This window comes from Silurus aristotelis (genome assembly GCF_946808225.1).
Source record: "Silurus aristotelis genome assembly, chromosome: 9".
In the NCBI taxonomy this organism is placed as follows: Eukaryota; Metazoa; Chordata; class Actinopteri; order Siluriformes; family Siluridae; genus Silurus; species Silurus aristotelis.
Window position 1 is genome coordinate 24014067 of NC_139582.1, and position 15215 is coordinate 24029281.

The window sequence follows — 15215 nt, forward strand, 5'->3', positions numbered from 1 at the left end:
CGCTGTGTGCTATTTTGCATGTGTATTCAAAATCTTGGAGTCATTTAGAGGTCATTTTCTAGAACTCCTCCTTACATAAGAGTAATAAATGGAGGTTATAAAAAGAGCAGAATGCACAGTTAGAGCTCTACCTAAGTATTTCAATCACTGCACTGATTGCTTGTGACCTTTCAGTTATGATCATATTATTGTAAATATTGTTTGATATTATAATAATTATAATAATTGATCTGGTTTTTAAAGAAAAGATGTATTTTCTGCCAGGATCCCCCTGGAGACCCCTACAGAGCCATCACCAGCACACTGAAGGCTCTTCTGAAAGACAAAAGTCTAACATTCCAGAAGAGCAGTCGGTATGGTGATGATCTCTGTCCTGCTGCCTGGGACTACGTATTCAGCCTGGACCTTCTCTGTGCACAACTGGGCTGGATTTGGACCGTCTCCCATGTTATATACGGTACTGAATGTGAAACTGCTTCAATGTGTTTAATTCTCATCTTTCTAGTTTTTTAAACATTTAATAGATTTAAACCGGCAAATGTGAGACTCATATGAGACAGTGTGTGTCCCAAACACTGCAAATTTTCTATTCTTGTTGCATAAACTTACAATTGATGGTATTCTATTACTGCCACAAAAACACGTCTAATTTTTTATTTATCAGAAAAAGTGTTTGGCTCATTTTGAATACTTGGCTGAAACAAACACAAACAGAGGAAACAAAGTTCAGAAACGTCTCTGTAGCAGCAATTTTCAGGCTACTTGGTAAGTTTCCTGTAAATCCTGTTTTAGAGCATTATCTCACATTATTTCAGGATTCTTCTGTTTTTCCACTCGTGTTCTTTGTCCATCTCAAACAGGGCGACTTGGCCAACAAGGCCTTAAGGAGAACGTGGCAGCATCAGTTGAGGATCTAACAAAAAGCGTAGCTGAATTCGGGAGACAAAAAGGTATCACTAAAGGATCAAATAAACAAGTCCTTTATCTATCTTTATTCTCTGATTTTTAGTTCTCTATCAACAGGAAAGTGCTTCAGCAAGTCCTAATTTTATGATGGATTTTGTGTGCAGATTTGCCGTGGGAGGTGCAGCTCGCAGTGGTTTTTGCCACTCATGATCTGGCACCCAGCAACCCCAAAGTCGCTTTGAACGCTTTGGAGACGTGGAAAAAAGACCTCACAGAGCCCGTTCCTCCAGCCGTCACCAAGTGCCTAAAGCAGATCAGCTTTCTCTGTTCGCACACAAAGACCAAAAAATTTATTACATTAAATAATCAATAATAGATTTTTTTTTTTATATTTTTGCACATAGATAAATAAAATACATAATAAATCTGCACAGTGTTATTGATGGTTTCTTTACAGTGGCGGGTCGTGCATTTCACACCCAATCATCTGCCTTCAGTCCCAATCATCCTCTTAATAACATCAATATGAATAAAAACCAACATTATTATACAGCATATAACACATGCAGTATTACAGAGCGCATACAGATTATTGTGCATTTTCCTTACAATACAGTTTTCATGGTGTTTTGAAATTAAGTCAAATTGTGTGTTATTATACAGATTCAACAAAGAAAATGCAAAAGTGTAAATGGCTCATAAAAACCTTAACAACTGTTTTGTACTGTTTGGGTTGATAAAGGGTTAATGTCCTTTATACTATAAAAATTGAAACGTTAATAACACGTTAACTCAAATTAATTTTAACAGCACTAATTTTATTAATGCATATATTAGTGCGTATTTCTTAAATTTTTATTAAAGATGTAAATAAATAATAATGAATAAAAATAGGCGAAGATAAAAACCTTCGACACAACACAAATTTTTTCACGACGTCTTTTCTTTTATTTACAAATAAAAATACAAAGAACTTTTTTTATCACTAAACATTTGTTTTACTGATGCGGCATTTAAAACCATCCGTGTGGAAACAGCAAAAGTTTTTTTTTTTTTTTGGTGTCCCGATAATTTATGTTCAGTGGATCCTTGTATTGTCAGTAACATGCTTTTTTAATGCTTTGCAGGAAAAGGAAAAATTTTTTATAAAATTTAACTTGCAGTATGAGCGATAACTTGCATTGTGAACATCAAGCATCATGCAAACAACACGCAGACGACTCGTGCTCAACTACTCAACTTTCCTTTTCACAGCATAAAACAATAGGAGCTCAGGTCAGGTTGGCGCATATTTGTCCTTATTCGGTGTGTTTCCCTCGTACAGGCAGCATTTGCGTGAACATACCGTTCACTATAGTTGTCATGCTGTGAATGAACGGAGGCTGAAGCCGGAGTACAGTTTGCGTTGGTTTTAATAGAGTAGAGGCAGAGCAATAAACATACACAACTGGCAGAAGTGTCAGAGAAGGTAATATCCGTGGTACGCTCATGAGGAGCGAGGTCCACAAGGTCCAGGGAAGAAGGAGAAGGATCGAGGGGTAATCCGAGGTGCGCTATGGGGTAAGCGTAGTGAAGGATTGCAGGTAGAGTCCAGCCAGAGGGGAAGCATATGGTTATTAATAACGGACGGTGAGTGAGAGTGAGTGAGGGGTTTATATAGCTGCCTGGAATGAGTGTCAGGTGTGGATGGTTAGTATGAAGGTGAGGAGCTCTGTGCGGGTGGGGCACACATGGAGGAGAAGCAGGAGTCTCCCTGATAATAGTAGTATACTATATGTTTACTAAGCAGTAGTATTACTTTAAAACAGTTACAAAAATATATTGTCTTCGTGCTCTATGTTGAGTTTGGTTTCACTATTAAATAAACATATATTTGCATAAAGCATCTATATTTGTCTATCCCCATGCTAATTAGTTATTAAAAAACTTGATAAGTATTAATTTAAGGTACATTTGAAACAGATAACAATGTGTGATTATTTTGAGATTAATAACGAGTTAACTCATGACAATTACACAATTAATTATAATAAAAAAATTTTTTTAGAAATTGACAGCCCTTTATATTTATATATATATATATATATATATATATATATATATATATATATATATATATATATATATATATATATATATATATATATATATCTCATAGGTACACTTCAACTATGAGACAAAATGACAAAAAAAATCCTGAAAATCACATTCTCTGATTTTTAAAGAATTTATTTGCAAATTAATAAGTATTTGGTCACCTACAAAAAAGCAAGATTTCTGGCTCTCACAGACCTGTAACAACTTATTTAAGAGGCTTCTCTGTCCTCCACTTGTTACCTGTATTAATTGCACCTGTTTGAACTTGTTATCAGTATAAAAGACACTACGGGACTTCCGGTTTTGGCGATGTGAGAGAGGGCAGCGAGGACGAGGACCTCCCAACCACACTCTTTTCAAACCTGTTAAAGCGTCTTCTTTTTAAATTTTTTTTTTTATCTAATTGCTTAACGACATCAAATATAAGATCTACACTCAATTCGGGAAGAGAAATGAGCAACTAGAAGCAGAAGCAAGGTACTGCATCAGCAACATGTTCAGGTGCTACTATGGCGGGCAAGTTAGCAATCATGGCGTCTAACGAAACCGCTAACAGCAAGGGTTCACCTGTTAAAGACAACACAGACAATAAAACTGAATGGTGCTTATTACGTGCTAGAGGGTATATATATGAACATGGGGAAAAGGCAGGTCGACTTTTAGCCTACCAATTAAAATCTAAATCTGCCTCTAGATCTAATTATCTATCAAATTTTTAGATAAATCTAAAAATTATACCTCAAATTCAAAACAATGATGATGATTTAATCGTTAATCCCATTGAAATTAATACAACCTTTAGGAACTACTTTTTAGATTTATATGCTTCTGAAAGCCCTACATTAAACTCTGGAATGCTGGAATTTTTGGGCAGTATAGATATACCCACTCTTCATTTTCTGATTCAGCGCAGAAAACATATTTGGAGGGAAACATACAAATGGAGGACATTCTAAATGCTATTTTATTAATGCAGAACAAAAAAAACCCTGGCTCAGATTGTACCCTATAGATTTTTACAAAAAATTTGCAACCAAATTAGCCCCTATTCTTCTTGATATGTTTGAGGACTCTTTTGTAAGGGGAAGCTTGCCACAAACTTTGAATGAAGCAAACATAATTCTATTGTTAAAACCTGGCAAAGATCCCGTAAAATGTAATTCTTACAGCCAATATCACTCCTTAATGCCGATACTAAAATCTTGTCAAAAATCCTTGCATTACGTTTAGATACAGTAATAGGGAATTTAATTTCAAAACAGGTTTTGTCAGAGGTCGTCACTCTTTTAGTAATATTCGGAGATTGCTGGGGGTAATCCACTCATCGAAACTTGCTCAGGGCCCTATACCTCAGGTTGTTATTTCACTAGATGCCGTAAAAGCGTTTGACCGGGTTGATTGGAAGTATTTATTCTCCGTGCTGGAAAGATTTGGCTTTGGAACATATTTTCTCTCACTGGTCAAGTTACTATACTTCTCTCCTGTGGCATCGATAATTACAAATGGGGTACATTCAAAGTCTTTCCCTCTATCAAGGGGTACGAGACAAGGGTGCCCTCTTAGCCCTTTACTTTTTACTTTAGCCATCGAACCCCTATGCATAGCGTTAAGATGCTCGAAGCATTTTACTGGCATTAGCAGTGAAAACATAGAACATAGGGTATCTTTGTATGCTGATGATATGTTGTTGTATCTTTCGGACCCGATTGTAGGTATTCCTCAAGTAGTTAAGATTTTGGATCAATTTGGTGAATTCTCAGGTTATTGATTAAATTTCTCAAAAAGTGTTTGTTTTCCTGTGAACAGTAGGGGCCTCCAAATTTCAGGGAATGATATACCGTTTCAATTGTCTGTATCAGGTTCATCATATACGCAATGCCCAGTTGTAGCAAATACCCTCAGGATCTGGTTTCAATTCAGACAGTGTTTTGGTTTTAGAGACTTCTCCATAGCCGGCCCTATATGCAAGAACCACCTATTCCTCCCGGGTCAACTGGACCCAGTTTTCAGTCAATGGCAACGTTCGGGTCTTGTCAGATTTAGTAATCTTTTTATAGATAATGTTTTTGCCTCGTTCTCAGCTCTTTCTTCAAAATATGGTCTGCCAGGATCACACTTGTTTAGATATTTTCAAATTCGTCATCTAATCCAAAGACACTGTCCCACATATCCATCCGTTCCTCCTAGTGCAGGAATGGATACAGTTCTAAATATTTCAATACACTTGAGGGGAGTAATTTCCAAAGTGTATGACACTTTAATGTCAGTAAAAAATATAGATCTAAACAAAATCCATGCGGAATGGAAAAGGGATTTGGGAGTGGACATATCAGAGGAAACCTGGAAAAATGCATTATTCAGGGTGAATGGGACGACCTCCTGCACTCGTCTGGGCTTGATTCAGTTCAAGGTCCTTCACAGACTTCATTACAGCAAGGTTAAGCTGTCCAAAATATACACCAATGTAACTGACGCGTGTGAGCGTTGTCGCTCTGCTGGGGCGGATTTGGCTCATATGTTTTGGACTTGCCCCAGACTGTTTGATTACTTGACAACTATATTTAAAATCTTGTCTGAGGTGTATATTAGGGATATTAAGCCTAGTTTTGAAATGGCAATTCTTGGGGGGTTTGTTGAAAAAATTGTAAAGGCGGGTGGGGGGGAGATGTTAATTGTTGTTTGTTATTGCGCTTTCCTCTGTTCCTTCCTCAATAAAAATATGACAACCTCAAACAGTCAGACTCCAAACTCCACTATTCCTTAGAAATATTTCTAAGCTAAGAAATATGTTATCTATATCTGATGCAGAGAAGCTCGTCCATGCGTTTATGACCTCTAGAATAGACTACTGTAATGCATTACTAGGTGGATGTCCTGCATCATTAATAAACAAGCTTCAGTTAGTTCAGAATGCCGCAGCAAGAGTTCTTACTAGGTCAAGAAAATACGATCATATAACCCCAATCTTATCGTCCCTACATTGGCTTCCTGTTAAGTTTCGAATAGACTACAAACTACTGCTACTCACTTATAAAGCACTAAATGATTTGGCTCCCATGTATCTATCCAGTCTTTTAACACGCTACAATCCGTCACGCTCCCTGAGATCTCAAAACTCTGGGCTTCTAGTAGTTCCTAGAATAGCAAAGTCCACTAAAGGTGGTAGAGCATTTTCACATTTAGCTCCTAAACTCTGGAATAGTCTTCCTGACAGTGTTCGGGGTTCAGATACACTCTCCCAGTTTAAGTGTAGATTAAAAACATATCTTTTTAGCAAAGCCTACACATAACACACATCACACACATCACATCACAACCTTGTGCTCCAGAATATATGATTACATGCACATTATCAACTTGTGCTGTTAATATCATGAACAGCAGCTACGCTAATTCCTCTCCACTGCTTCTCTTTCTCTCCCCATCCCGAGGCATCCTGAGGTTTGGCCAGCTGCAGTCACGTCCCACCTCGTGAAGATTATGGACCTATGGATGATCATGGAGAAGTAGATGCCGAGTGTTTAAAGGCCCTGGCATGGAGAAGCTGATGCTGGATCTATGATGATCACAAATTGTTCTGTATTGTTGAAAGATTTATGACCAAACTCTTGATGTCACCCATATGAGGATGGGTTCCCCTTTGAGTCTGGTTCCTCTCAAGGTTTCTTCCTCATATCATCTAAGGGAGTTTTTCCTTGCCACTGTTGCCACGGCTTGCTCATCAGGGACAAACGCACACCATTCACCTTCACTGTTGTTTTCTGTAAAGCTGCTTTGAGACAATGTCTGTTGTGAAAAGCGCTATACAAATAAACTTGACTTGACTTGACTTGACTATGACCAAGACCAAAGAGCTGTCAAAGGACAACAGAAACAAAATTGTAGACCTGCACCAGGCTGGGAAGACTGATCCTGCAATAGGTAAGCAGCTTGGTGTGAAGAAATCAACTGTGGGAGCAATTAATAGAAAATGGAAGACATACAAGACCACAGATAATCTCCCTCAATCTGGGGCTCCACGCAAGATCTCACCCCATGGGGTCAAAATAATCACAAGAACGGTGAGCAAAAATCCCAGAACCACACAGGGGGACCTAGTGAATGATCTGCAGAGAGCTGGGACCAAAGTAACAAAGGCTACGATCAGTAACACACTACGCTGTCAGGGACTCAAATCCTGCAGTGCCAGACGTGTCCCCCTGCTTAAGCCAGTAAATGTCTGGGCCCCTCTGAAATTTGCTAGAAAGACATTTGGATGATCCAGAAGAGGATTAGGAGAATGTCATATGGTCAGATGAAACCAAAATAGAACTTTTTGGTAAAAACTTAACTTGTCGTGTTTGGAGGAGAAAGAATGCTGAGTTGCATCCAAAAAACACCATACCTACTGTATGCTTTACATCATGGAAACATCATGCTTTGGGGATGTTTTTCTGCAAAGGGACCAGGACGACTGATCTGAAAACCTCCTTCCATCAGCAAGGGCATTAAAGATTAAACGTGGCTGGGTCTTTCAGCATTACAATGATTCCAAACACACCACCCGGGCAATAAAGAAGTGGCTTCGTCAGAAGCATTTCAAGGTCCTGGAGTGGCCTAGCCAGTTTCCAGATCTCAACCCCATAGAAAATCTTTGGAGGGATTAGAAGATCCGTGTTGCCCAGCGACAGCCCTAAAACATCACTGCTCTACATGGAGGAATGGGCCAAACTACCAGCAACAGTGTGTAAAAACCTTGTGGAGACTTACAGAAAACTTTTGTTCTCTGGAATTGCCAACAAAGTGTATATAACAAAGTATTGAGATGAACTTTTGTTATTGACCATATACTTATTTTCAACCATAATTTGCAAATAAATTATTTAAAAATCAGACAATGTGATTTTCTGGATTTTCTTTTTTCATTTTGTCTCTAATAGTTGAAGTGTACCTATTATGAAAATTACAGGTCTCTCTCATCTTTTTAAGTGAGAGAACTTGCACAATTGGTGGCTGACTAAATACTTTTTTGCCCCACTGTATTTAAGGGTCGTGTGGGCATTTGGTGCATGTTGACTCTTGAAATTACTTTTTGTGTTTCATGTTCCAGTTCTCCCTAATACAGTACAATGGAAGTGACTGATGTAGTGAAACTGAGGGTCATCTTAGATGATAAAAACATTGAGAGGCAGATTTTTCCCTCTCGTCCTGAGAATGTACATAGGCTCATTGTTAAAGTTATAGATAAGTTGAACTTGAATTTTTACTTTCGGCTTCAGTTTGAAGAAACAGAGTTTGACAATGCATTATGCAATTTAGTTAATATCGAGGACTTTGCCTCCCGAGCGAATGTTAGAGTAGTTAAACTGGTTGAAACAGATCTGAGTTCCAAGTCTTTTACTACTTTCTCCATGTGTTCCAGCTTCTTCTTCTTTTCAGCAATCTGCTTTGTTTTCTTCGTTCTTCTGCTTTGAAAAATCTCTCTAAACCTTCTGAAGAGCCCCATGTTTACGTCTCTACTTACATGCACAAACCTCGGAAATGAGAGAAACAGAGATGCATTCTGATTTACATAGAAGGTGCTCTACTGTGACGTCACACCGAGATGCTCCGCCCTGTCGTCTAAACTTGGTCTTTCAGTTTAGACGACACAATGCTACTGTCTGATAGATTAGTAGATTCACCAGAGCACCTTAGCCGTTGTCCAGAGGTCTTTGTTGTTCCCCCATTCTCATACGAGGTGGAGTACACTCTAAGAGAAGGCAACGCTGCATTTTTGACAGAGGGAAAACTTTCAAACTGACAAGGGATCGAAAACACAACATACTAGATGGAATGGCTGTTGAAATGTATAAGCATAAAGCCTATCCTAGTTCCAAACAGATTGGCAAGGCTGCAGAAACTCTAGTATTCAAGCACCTAAGAAGGTTTTCTAAAAGAAAAAGGTTCCACAACAAGTTATAAGGGTTGGAAGAACAGCCTATGCTTCAAAATGGACAACTACAGGAACAAACTGACCAGGGCTGACATAAAGGGTGTGGCTGAGAATGTAGGAAAGTGAAGCAGGACAAATCCAGAAGGTTTAGCGTCTAGGGCCAACATTAAATGACCCAGAAGAGGGGAAATTAATTTCCTTCCCAATTATCCCTGTGGACAGACTAAGGACACTTTGGAAACCAAGAGGCTTGAGATGGTGGACCAGTTCAAGAAGGCTGTAGAAGGAGGCGACATGACTCTCATTAATCAGCATATGCAACACATAGATAGATGGCCTGCACACTTATGTGAAGCTCAAATAAGTAAAAGAAAAAGTTCTAGTTTAATATGGATTGTTTATTTGTCTGTCCTTTTGTTCCCAATGCAACTTTACAGCGGATTTCACAGGATAACAAATCAAAATTTTCTTTCTATGCTGCTCTTGACAAATATACATCTCAATTTCTGAAACTGTACAAAAAGAGGAAAATAGAATATTTTGGTGAGAAGATGGAAGACTTCTGATGGCATATGAAGAACATGTAAATATATTTTGAGTGCATTGCATTACATAATAATAAATGTGAACACTCAACCCTGAGATCTTTGTGCAATGTATTTGTGTTTCTGCAAAAGGAAAAGAATGACATCAATGTATCCAGGACAGCAGCCCTGGCAGGCCTTTCACTTTACTTAAAGGATGATTCATCACAGATCTTCAACATTTGCAAGGTTTTGTTATTGTCTTTTTACATATCTGCAAGTACAATTCTTTCTTTCAGCTTCTCCCATTAGGGGTCACCACAGCGGATCATCTGCATGTTTGATTTGGCATGTTTTTACGCTGGATGCCCTTCCTAAGCACTAACCGGCACTAAGAGTGGCTGGGGATGGTTCCCTGACCGGGGATCGAACCCGGGCCGCAACGGTGAGAGTGCCGCATCCTAACCACTAGACCACCAGGGACCATCTGCAAGTCCAATTCTTCTTCTTCTTCTTCTTTCGGCTGCTCCCATTAGGGGTCGCCACAGCGGATCATCCGTCTCCATACCACCCTGTCCTCTATATCTGCCTCTTTTACACCAACTACCTGCATGTCTTCCCTCACCACATCCATGAACCTCCTCCTTGGCCTTCCTCTTTTCCTCCTACCTGGTGGCTCCATCTTCAGCATTTTTCTACCAATATAATTCATGTCCCTTCTCTGCACATGTCCAAACCATCTCAATCTCGCCTCCCTCACCTTGTCACCACAACATCCTACATGTGCTGTCCCTCTAATAAACTCATTTCTAATCTTGTCCATCCTCGTCACTCCCAACGAAAACCTCAACATCTTCAGATCTGCTACCACCAGCTCCACCTCCTGTCTTTTACTCAATGCCACTGTCTCTAATCCATACAACATCGCAGGTCTCACCACAGTCCTATAAACTTTCCTTTTCATTCTTGCAGATACTCTTCTATCACAAATCACTCCTGTCACTCTTCTCCACCCACTCCACCCTGCCTGCACTCTTTTCTTTACTTCCCTAACACACTCTCCATTACTTTGCACTGTTGACCCCAGGTACCTGAACTCCTCCACCTTCTTCACCTCTTCACCCTGCAACCGCATCACTCCACTGCCCTCCCTCTCATTCACACACATGTACTCTGTCTTACTCCTACTGACTTTCATTCCCCTTCTCTCCAGCGCATATCTCCACCTCTCCAGTCTCTTCTCAACCTGCTCTCTACTCTCACCACAAATCACAATATCATCTGCAAACATCATAGTCCAGGGAGACTCCTGTCTGACCTCGTCCGTCAACCTGTCCATCACCACTGCAAACAGGAAAGGGCTCAGGGCCGATCCTTGATGTAGTCCAACCTTCACCCTGAACCAGTCTGTCGTACCTACTGCACACTTTACTGCCGTCACACTGTCCTCATACATGTCCTGCACCACCCTCAAATACTTCTCTGACACACCTGACTTCCTCATACAATACCACAACTCCTCTCTCGGCACCCTGTCGTACGCTTTCTCTAAATCCACAAATACACAATGCAGCTCCTTCTGTCCTTCTCTATACTTCTCCATCAACATCCTCAAAGCAAATAAGGCATCTGTGGTGCTCTTCCTCGGCATGAAACCATACTGTTGCTCACAGATGGTCACCTCTTCTCTCAGCCTGGCTTCCACTACTCTTTCCCATAACTTCATGGTGTGACTGATCAACTTAATTCCCCTGTAGTTACTGCAGGTTTGCACATCTCCCTTATGCTTAAAGATCGGTACCAGCACACTCCTTCTCCATTCCTCAGGCATCCTCTCCCCTTCCAGAATCCTGTTAAACAATCTGGTTAAAAACTCCACTGCCATCTCTCCTAAACATCTCCACGCTTCTACTGGTATGTCATCTGGTCCAACCGACTTTCCACTCTTCATCCTCTTAATCGCTGCTCTCACTTCCTCCTTACTAATCCTATCTACATCCTGCTTCACCAACTCCACATCCTCCAACCTTCTCTCTCTCTGATTTTCCTCATTCATCAGCTGCTCAAAATACTCCCTCCATCTTCTCAACACACTCTCCTCACTAGTCAACACATTTCCCTCTCCATCCTTTATTGCTCTAACTTGCAGTACATCCTTCCCAGCTCGGTCCCTCTGCTTAGCCAATCGGTATAAATCCTTTTCTCCTTCCTTAGTGTCCAACCTCTTATACAGTTCCTCATATGCCTTTTCCTTGGCTTTCGCCACATCCCTTTTAACCTGCTGCCGCATCTCCTTGTACTCCTGCCTACTTTTCTCATCACTCTGTCGATCCCACTTCTGTTTTGCCAATCTCTTTCCCCTAATGCTCTCCTGCACTTCCTCATTCCACCACCACGTCTCCTTGTCTTGCTTTCTATTTCCAGATGTCACACCAAGTACTTTTCTAGCTGCCTCCCTCATCACTCCTGCAGTAGTTGCCCAATCATCCGGCACCTCTTCACCACCACCAAGCCCCTGTCTGACCTCTTCCCTGAACCTCACACTACACTCTTCCTCCTTCAGTTTCCACCATCTTATTCTTCTTTCAAACCTTACTTTCCTCCTCATCTTCTTCGCCTCCAAAACCATCCTACAGACCACCATTCGATGCTGTCTAGCTACACTGTCCCCCGCCAACACCTTACAGTCTCCAATCTTCTTCAGGTTGCATCTCCTACACAGAAGATAATCCACCTGTGTGCACCTTCCTCCACTCTTATACGTCACCCTATGATCCTCCTTCTTCTTAAAATACGTGTTCACCACTGCCATTTCCATCCTTTTAGCAAAATCTACCACCATCTGCCCTTCCACATTCCTCTCCTTAAAACCATACCTACCCATCACCTCCTCATTACCTCTGTTCCCTTCACCTACATGCCCATTAAAGTCTGCCCCAATCACCAATCGTTCTTTCCTAGGTACACCATCTACCACTTCATCTAATTCACTCCAGAATCTTTCCTTCTCCTCCATCTCACAGCCAACTTGTGGAGCATAGGCACTGATGACATTTATCATCATCCCTTCAACTTCCACCTTCACGATCATCACCCTATCAGAAACTCTCTTCACCTCCACTACACTCTTACTGTACTCTTCCTTCAGAATCACCCCTACACCATTTCTCTTCCCATCCACACCATGATAAAACAGTTTAAACCCACCTCCAATGTTCCTGGCCTTACTCCCTTTCCACTTGGTCTCCTTAACACACAACACATCTACCTTTCTCCTCTCCATCATATCAGCTATCTCTCTCCCTTTACCCGTCATAGTACCAACATTTAAAGTACCAACCCGAACCTCTACTCTCCTACACTGCTCCTTTTCCTGCCGTCTCTGTAGACGCCTTCCTCCTCTCCTTCTCCTCCTTCGGCCAACAGTAGCCCAATTTCCACCGGTACCCTGTCGGCTAACGATACCTGTGGCGGTCGTTGTTAACCCGGGCCTCGACCGATCCGGTATGAAATTCTCATTTGTGATCCGCATATTTGATTTGGCACATGTTTTACGCTGGATGCCCTTCCTAACGCAACCCTCCCCATTTACCCGGGCTTGGGACCGCCACTAAGAGTACACTGGCTTGTGCCCCCCTAATGGCTGGGTTATCTGCAAGTCCAATTACCATATTAAATATTCTGAGGTAAACATTGCTATTAACAGTGGTAAAAACATTCAGACTACAATTGCACCCCATTATACAGAAAAACAAAGAGCAATAATACATCCCAAAATTCTCTTATATTTATTTAAAATGTTAAAAATACTAAATTGCGGAATGCCAGTCATAACAATATGATTCAGAAATGTATCTCTAAAAATTATCTTTTTGATATTATTCTATTTAAAACCATGGATGACATAATATAAAAATATTAGTTTTACATACAGTAGAGTAACTTTAAATACAAGGAAATTGGAATCCGAGAATACATTTTTAATACATTTTGTATTGGGTTACGAGTGTTGCATCGGTCTGCGAGCAAAACCTTTTTTGCTCTATGGGCATTTTTTCGTGGGAAAGTACGAATGAGACTCTCAAGCGATGCGCAGAAAGCAGAGCCACGCGTTGCCTCGGTCTCTGAGCAGCACACGTAGAAGCACTTCAAGATGTTGTAAGTTAAATAATTTAAGTAAAAAATGTACCACATTTTCATCCCAAGAAAACTTGCGATTACATCCATGTTTTATTTCAGGTTGAACGTAAGTAAACAGTAGAAAACTGTTTTTCGAGCTTTTGACATTGAAATGTCTTGTATTATTCAGATTTCAACCAAATAAACTGTTGGAGTTGTTTCAGGTTGTTGGTGTTTTATATTGTGTTACTAGCACTTATATGGTTTAAAGCAAACCATTTTCTCAAATGAATTATTTGAAACACCAAAGGAATATTTTTTTGCAACTAGAATGTAATAATTGTTCGAAGTGGAAAGTAATGAGTACATTCAACTTAAGTGGTAACATTGTTATGAAGAAAATTCATTCATGTTTCTTACTTAATAAAAACAATACTTTAACACATAAAACCACAAATAGATGTATATTACTTAATAGATTCAATTTTATTAAACCTATTGCAATTATTACTTCTAACTTCAATTAATTAAGTTATAAGAAAGTATATATACCTAGTTATTTGTAATCAAATATAGTGATTGTTTATATGTAAATTATTAAGTTATTTAACTTAAATAATTTAAAGCAATCCATTTACTTAAATGGTTCTAGTTGAACTTACTTATCAGGTTTAAGAGTGCAATATACAACATTCACTGTTTCTCGTTCAATAAACTGTAAAACTTCATACGGTCACCATCTACCATCAGTCTAGTGTAATCTCTCACCAAAGATACCTGAGATCTGGTCTCTACTTTTATAAAATTCATTAGAAATATATGAAAATAATCAGGCTGTAATACTGCACTGTATTTAACTGCCTCTTTTTTTTCTTCGCTTTGATGTTTTTGGTGTTATAAGTTTTGTTTCAGTAAATTCAGACTGTTTGTATTTCATTTTAATATCTTTTTATTACCTAATCTCTAATATACAGTAAAAGCCAAACTGCTGTGTGTCTTGTCCTCGCTATTAATGACGTCATTAGAGCTCCACTACTTCTAATTGCGTGCTGTGACAGTGAGCTCTAATACACATCATACTGCCACCTACTGGACATTTATGATTCTGCAACATTCATGGAGTCACTCCGGTCAACTTCCGGTTATCAAATACCGCGTACTAACTGCTTTCTCTATAGAGCTCTATGTAATAAGTGTAGTTGAAACACTCATCAATCAAATACAATTATTAACAGAATGTGAATAAAAGACAGTTTGGACTTTAAAAACCTCTATGTATTATGTAACAGAGATATCTACTGAAGTTAGCATGCTAAGCTAGCCCCAGTCCGTCCTCAGAGAGCATGGAGTCCCGCTGACCTTCACTCGCTTTATACACAGTTTACACCCGTTTTTATCTTATTTATGACTGTAATATCGCTCTTCTTTCAGGAACAAGAGAAAAAAGTTGTGAAGACATGATATTTTAACCGCGTAGGGCGGAGCATCTCGGTGTGACGTCACAGTAGAGCACCTTCTACGTAAATCAGAATGCATCTCTGTTTCTCTCATTTCCGAGGATTGTGCGGATGTGAGTAGAGACGTAAACATGGGGCTCTTCAGAAGGTTTAGAGAGATTTTTCAAAGCAGAAGAACGAAGAAAACAAAGCAGATTG

General features: G+C 39.7%; 1 protein-coding gene and 1 long non-coding RNA gene across 2 annotated transcripts in view; one reads left to right on the forward strand and one right to left on the reverse strand.

The window, feature by feature from the left end:
• Window positions 1-15215, reverse strand: part of LOC310731566 (uncharacterized protein) — a gene marked incomplete at its 3' end in the record, with an annotated part of 271196 nt that overhangs the window by 202524 nt on the left and 53457 nt on the right. The window lies entirely within an intron of this gene.
• On the forward strand, window positions 665-1164 carry LOC310731166. Its single transcript, XR_014535090.1, has 3 exons — window positions 665-765; window positions 861-950; window positions 1071-1164. It is a non-coding gene; the product is annotated as an uncharacterized lncRNA (long non-coding RNA).